The sequence below is a fragment of the Trichosurus vulpecula genome, chromosome 3 (genome assembly GCF_011100635.1).
Source record: "Trichosurus vulpecula isolate mTriVul1 chromosome 3, mTriVul1.pri, whole genome shotgun sequence".
NCBI classification, from domain to species: Eukaryota; Metazoa; Chordata; class Mammalia; order Diprotodontia; family Phalangeridae; genus Trichosurus; species Trichosurus vulpecula.
In genome coordinates, this window is record NC_050575.1 from 226,237,036 (window position 1) to 226,244,233 (window position 7,198).

The 7,198-nt window shown below is 42.3% G+C and overlaps 1 pseudogene; it reads left to right on the forward strand.

Moving 5' to 3' along the window:
- Positions 1 to 201: 201 nt before the first annotated feature.
- On the forward strand, positions 202 to 6,433 carry LOC118842398 (annotated as a pseudogene).
- The last annotated feature ends 765 nt before the right edge of the window (positions 6,434 to 7,198 follow it).

The following is a 7,198-nucleotide window of genomic DNA, read 5'->3' on the forward strand; positions in this document are numbered from 1 at the left end:
GGGGGATCAAAAAATTTGTTCTGCTTGGCCTCAGAAGATAGAACTAGGAATAATGGGTGGCAATTGTAAAGGTGAGTTTCAGTTCCCCATTAAGATCTTTTAAAAATTTCTAAGGAATGGCTCTGGCCACCATGAAGCCCCCTATGTAGCCGCCCGAGCTCCCTGATGAGGTACCAGAAGTTGTTTCCAGCCAGAGCCTGAATGTTCAAGCTTTGGACCCCAATGGAGAAGCAATAGCTCCTCTGTTTACTGCGGGCACAAGATTGGGGTGCATGAACCAGTGGTGGTGGAACTGAGGCAGAAGCTGCCCCATGGGATTGAGACTGAGATCCACAAGTTCCTCCAGTTGAAGTGTTGTGTGCCCTGGGAGATAATTCAACAGGAACACTGCTGCTGCCAGAAGGAACAGAAGCTTCATAAGGCTGAAGTTCCAGCCTCCATTGAGGTGGACAGACCTAGCTACAAAGGTAGTCACAACCAACCAGTTGGAAGAAGCACTGTTGTTCAGTCATGTCTGATTCTTCATGACCTTGTGGACCATAGTTTTATGGGGTTTTCTTGGCAACGACACTGGAATGATTTGCCATTTCCTGCTCCAGTGGATTAAGGCAAACAGAGGTGAAGGGACTTGCCCATGGTCACACAGCTAGTAAGTATCAGAGGCCGAATTTGAATTCAAGTCTTCCTGACTCCATGTCCAGTGTTCTATCCACTGAGCCACCTAGCTCACTTCTGTCAATTGGAAGAAGCAATGACTGCTGCCTTTTCCCAGATCTTCACTATTGCTGTGATTCGACATCTAAGTCTGATCCAATCCATTCTATAGAAGCCAACCCAAGCCAATGACACAACTTCTCTGCAAAAATCCTTCTCCCAGGGAGACCTCCCACCTTAGGCCCCAGACCCCATCCAAGAGATCAGTTCTAAAGCCTCTGGGACCTGGGATACACAGATCAAGACCAACCCCTCCAAATCTAGCCCAGCCAAACCTGCAAATAGAAACCTCATCATTGCCTTCAAGCAGATACATAAACTATCTGTCAAGTATATCCCCAAATGGCGAGAAACTTGAGCTTTTGCCTGGAGAGTTGCCTGCATTTCTAGATCTGTTCATGTCTCTTCCTGAGGAGCTGAGCCACTTGCCCTGAGGAAGGCTACAGACCCACACTGTAGTTCTGTAGTTCCTACAGAAAACTGGTATGCTCTCAAGCAGACTCAGGCCCATGCCATGAGTGATTCTGGAAAAGACCACTGAGTAGAATACAGTAGAGTTAGCACCTCAACCAGTAATGCCCCTGGAGGAATGGAAGCCCCACTCCAGAGAGTTCTACTCCTTCTGGTCCAAGTCTCCCCAGAGACACTTTGTCTCCCATACAGTGACAATTGTGGAAAGAATTGGTATTCTGTCCTCTCAGCTTGTTTCTTGTTCCCATGGAACTTCTGTCCCAGCAAGTGCTGGGCGGTGAGCTCGGAGGGAGGGGGGAGGTTCTCTGCCAGGGAACCAACTTCTTCCCAGCCAAGACCGAGGGCCTACACTGCATACCCAGCCTGTGGAGTGTGTGCGTGTGCGGGTGTTGGTGGTGGTGGTGTCAGGATGTGGAGAGGATTAAAAAAAGGGTGAACACCTGGGAAATGAAGCTATGGTTGTCATTTCTGGAAAAAAAAAGATTTCTAAGTAGTGAGTGGAGAAATAGTTGATGAATGTCTTATTCTGAAGAATGGAGTTGGGCACAAGAGGGAAGTTCAAGTAGATAACTTCCAGTCCATTTCAGCTTCATCTTGGGGTCAAAAATATAACACAAACTCATAAGATCATAGAAACATATATTTAGAATTGTAAGAGTCCTCCAAGTTCATCTAGTCCAAAACCTGTGACCCTGGGTAAGTCACTTAACCTTGTTTTGCCTCTGTTCCTCGTCTGTAAAATGAGCAACCCACTCCAGTGTCTTTGCCAAGAAAACACTAAATGGGGTCATGAAGAGTTGGATGTGACTGAAATGACTAGAGAAGAATAGACAGGATGAATGACTTTCCAAAGGTCATGCAGATAATATGGAACAAGCAGAGCTGGGATTAGAATTAAGGTCCTTTGATTCCCAAACCAGTGCTCTTTCCATGGTACCATGTTGACTCATGGTCATGAATCATATATTGGATGTGGACCTGGGTACTCACCATTTTTGACCACAGATGTGAGTCTTTTTTTTGAAGCTGGTTTGCCTCTAAACACCCCACCTCTTCCATGAAACCTTTCCTTTTTCCTGCCTATCTCAGTCCAAAATTATCCTTTCCTTCTAAGAGCTTTAAAAGCATTTGCTCTTGATTGCATTCATTTGCAATTCATCACACACTGCACTCTACAAAAGTTCAATATTTTTTGTTTTTGTGTGTAACTCCCATATTAGAATATAAGCCACTCGAGGGAAGCTCACTACCCCTTCGTCTCTGCAACTTCAATGTTTGCACAGTGTAGGGGCTCAGTGTTTGTCAAGGGATTGATTGGAAAGTTTTTCTTTCCTCTGGACTTTTGTAAATTGTATTTTTCTTTCCAAGCTGGTGTTTTTGCTGGCCTAGTTGGATGAAATTTAATGTGTTAACTCAATTTATTCATTTACAAAATTGATCATTAATAGGAAACTAGATGCCCGCCTCCCAAGGGATGGCAGCCTCACTGCGCTGATGCACTCTTTACACTGATGATGAAAGATGGCAAATGGATGGAGCAGGTTGATGTCAGTTTCAATTTGTTGAGCCATCTAACCATGTTGCCAACAATTAGCATCTACAAAGCATGAACATATGTACCTCACCTTTCCAATAAAAAGCCCCAGACGTCTTGTTGTTATCCTGGACCTATCTTGTACTAATTTCTCCCTTCCCAGGGTGTCATTTGTCTAGATGTAATTCCTGATTCTTGTGTTGCATGGGATTCTCCTTTGGAATCTATAAGTTACTTCTTTCTGCCCTCCTTTCCTCCTACACTCCTTTCTCTCTCTCTCTCTCTCTCTCTCTCTCTCTCTCTCTCTTTCTCTCTCTCTCTCCCTCCCTCTCTTCCTTCCTTCCTCCCTCTCTTCCTTCCTCCCTCCCTCCCTCCCTCCCTCCCTCCCTTCCTTCTTTCCTTCCTTCCTTTCTTTCTTTCTTTCTTGTCAACCTTTTCTCCCCAATTGATCCCACTCTCTCTAAACTAAAAATATCCCACCCTTGAAACAAGTTAGCATAGATATATTGGTCATGTCTTTATAAATATGTCTCATTCTACATCTCCGGAACATAATTTCTTTGTCAAGACATGGGAAGCATGTTTTATCAGTGGCCCTCTGGAGTTGTGTATTTCTTATTTTCAGAAATCACTGCTAGGTCCAAGGAAGCTGGGGTCTTGTGCTATTCCCTGTTATTATCCTGGCATTGGTTTGGATTGGCTCAATCTTGGGGAGCCTTACCTCTGATGAAAGGGAGCTCCCTTTTCTCATACTTATTGGCTCATTGAGTACTCCACCCTGTCACTTCAGGAAGAAGGGCTTAAGTTATGGCTCTTATGTAGGGCCTCCCTGAAAGGGGGGGGCAGTAAAAGGAACTCAATGTACAATATAAATTAGATATGTGACAGGTCATTTAGTCCTACACAGAAAAGGAACACTAAACATAGAGCACTTAAAAGCATTCATTACTAGAATGAACAAGCCTCAGTAACAATGTAACAACTGCTACAATATGCTAGAAGGTTAATTTTGAAACATCATCAGAATATAAAGCAATCAGCAGTACTGCTAATTGAGCATTTTGCATTTCACCTCAGCTTAGCACTGTCTTTACAACTCTGAGAGTAAAACAGTCAAGCTAGTAGGGGAGTACTTTTTGGGGGCCGACTCACTGCTTCAATTCATTTCTGACTTTCAATATTCATGTGGGGCAAAGGAAGTCAGGGACCCTGGCTCAAGCTTATTTAGCTGCAGCCTCCTGAAAGAGTTACCATGTGGGTGCGGCCCCTGTAATAAAGGGTTAGAGAAGGACCTGTTCTTTCCCATATCCCACTAGAATCACATCTGGAGAGTTGCAGCCTAGAGACCCGGCTTGAAGTATTTTTTTTTATTTTAATAGATGCAGTACCCCACTCTCCCCTGCTACCCTGCCAGTGTCACAGGGTGGCTTGGGGATGAGTCTGTCAAGGGACTGCCGAGGTTTTACCACTTAATGTTAAAATGCAAAGATCTTTCAATATTGGGTCACCACATGGTTGGAAACAGTCACAGGATTCATGATTCTCAAAAGACCCAAGTGACGATTTACTACTTGGTCAAAGAGTATAGACAGTTTAGGGATTTTTTTTTGCAGGGTATATCCTAAAAATTGCTTTCTAGATTGGCTAGACCAGTTAACAACTCCATCAACTATATGAGTGTGTCTGTCTTTCCATATCCCCTCCAATAATTATAATTTTCTTTTTGTCATCTTTGACAATCTGAGTCCAAGGAATAACCTCAAAGTTGTGTTAATTTCCAATATATGCTAATTCTTTTGCATGCATTTATTTTTTTTGAAATTAAGACAAATTAAATTTATTTTTGCTTTGAGAATGAGAAGCAGTATGGTATAGGGAAAAGGGGACTGCACTTGGAATCAGAGGGCTTTGATTGACATAATCTTTCTGGGCTTGATTCTCCTCCTGTAAAATGAGGGGTTGGTATAGGTGACTATGATCATATGAATTTTCTGAATTCTGTTGAAGGAATTTGGCTTCTTCTTACTACCCACCCCCAAGGAGATTTTGATCCAAGAAAGAAGAAAGAAGAAATAGGATTCAGCTTCTCAAGAACCATAACACAGGATAGGGGTAGTGTGATTTTAGATGGGTGATTGAAAAGGGCCACTACTATAGACAGGACAGTGAGGATTCAGAAGGTTGTGCCATGCCTTGTCCCCACTCTGGGTGTATGATCCTGCTTAGGCCCCCTAAGGCCTATTTTCCCTTGGCAGAGGGTGGAGGTGAATATGTGTGTGTGTCGCAAAGATAGAGTTCCTTTTACAGAATCCACTGCCAGAATATCTAGTGGAGAGGGAATATAGGGGTAACAGTACAGCAGAAGCTCTTTTTCTCACCTTTTCCCTCTGAAATTTGGTGGTGATGGTGGGATCATTAGTGACTCTCTGGGCTGAGGGAAAGAATCAGGCTTATTATATTTTGGAATTGAGTTTTATTAGATTTTTGTAAATTTGAGTGGGATGGGGAAGTTCATAAGTTTCATCATAGGACCACAGATTTAGAGCTAGAAGGACTCTAGAGGTCATCTAGTCCAACTTCTTTATTTTACAGATGAGGCTAACTTGCATGGGAATAGGGGTAAGAACATTATTCCTATCATGGGAAGTTACTACAGTTTCTTGAGCAGAGGAGTGGCATGATCATACATTAGCTTTATAAATATCAGTTAGATAGCAATTGATTGGAGAAGGAAGTATATGAGGTGGGTTTTGAACATAAGTCTTTCTGACTCTGAATCAGTGATTTATCCACCATATCATGTTTCTTCTCTTGATCTTTGCTGGGGAGAGATAAATCACAGATCAACTGAAGTATAGAAGAAGCATCACTAATGATCTTCAATACTTTATGGATCCATGATTTTATCAGTATGAATACTTCATCTTCCAATGCAGATACCAATCCTAGGCCTTGAGTGATGGATCAATGAATTGCTATGGCCACAATTTTATCCTCAATGACCAACCTCCTGGTGATCTCCCTAAACTTAGCAAGGCTAGTCCTCAGAAAATAGGGACACTGTCCATCTCTTTGTCCACACTTAAAATCATTCTAACTTGATACAGATGGCTCAAGCTTTCTCTCAATGGGTATAGCCTTCAAGAGATGAAGTGTGCATCCAAACCATGAAGAGGCATTGTAGAAGGATGTGGACGTGTTAGTGGAAGAATTACACTAATAATTTACATAGAAATTTACCAGTGATTTCCTCAGAGCAATCTTGTGAAATGAAGTTATGTGGAGTAGACATGTGCCCATGGCAATTGGGCTAGTCCCTGATCCCACCCTACTAGGCAGAAGCCTGAGGGCACTTCCATCCATGGAATCCAGAGCTTCTGGATTAGCTTGGATGGCTTGAGACACAATGAAGAATAGTGGAAAAGATACCAAAAAGCAATTAGTTGATGATGCTTAAGAGATGGAGTGAACTGTTCTGACCATGTGACTCTCTTGTTCAGGATGCTCCCAGTACCTCAACAATAAAATATAAACTTCTCCGTTTAGCATTCAAAGTCTTTCACAATTATGCTCCAGGCTACATTTTTGGCTTTATTGTGTATTATGCTGTTTTACTCACTCTTTGTTCCAGGCAGATTGGCCTCCTTGTTCTCCCTTGCATACTTGATTCCACCTCCCATTGCTATGTTTGCCCGGGCTGTCCCTCCTCCCTAGAATGCACTTTTCCCTTATCTCTACTTCTCAGAATCCCAGATTTCTTTCAAGGCTCAGATGAATTGCTATTTCCTCAATAAGAACTATCCTTGTCATCTTGGTTGCTAGTTATCCCCTCTAAAATTACTTTTAAAATTTACTTTATATGACTTTTATATATACTTTTTTTTGTATACATTCTCCACCCCTCTAGAGTATGTAAGTTCCTTGAAGGCTGAGATGCTTTCATTTTGTCTTTGTATGCTCAGTACCTAATAGCCATACTTAACAGAGAAGGCACTTAATAAATTTGTTGAATGAATGAATGAGTAGTGAGCAATTTCGAGAGAGTGAAGGAATAAGGTATAGAAAGGGCAGAGGGAATTGTGCTTGGCTGCTATTGCCATGTTAGGAGCGAGGGAGCTAATGCAGCCCCAGTGGAGGGAAGAAGACATCTGCTCTAGGCAGTGCTGCTATTCTGGCCTCCAGAAACCTGTGATTCTGTTAGGGATGTAGGGGAGTCAATAATTGGTGTTATGAGATTGCATAGCTCTCTGGTGAAAGAAAAAAGACCACCAAAAAGGACTTTCACAATTATTTGTTAAGGACATCAGATAAAAATCTTTTCTATGTTTTTCTCTTTTAAAAATAAATCTGTCACATATCTTTGTTAGCCTGAGTGCTTGCAGTGGATCTGGTGGTCCTTGAAATGAAATGAGCCAAATTCAATTGTTTCCAGGGGAGACCTTAGCTTTAGGGATATGCCACAGAGATTATAATTAAGAA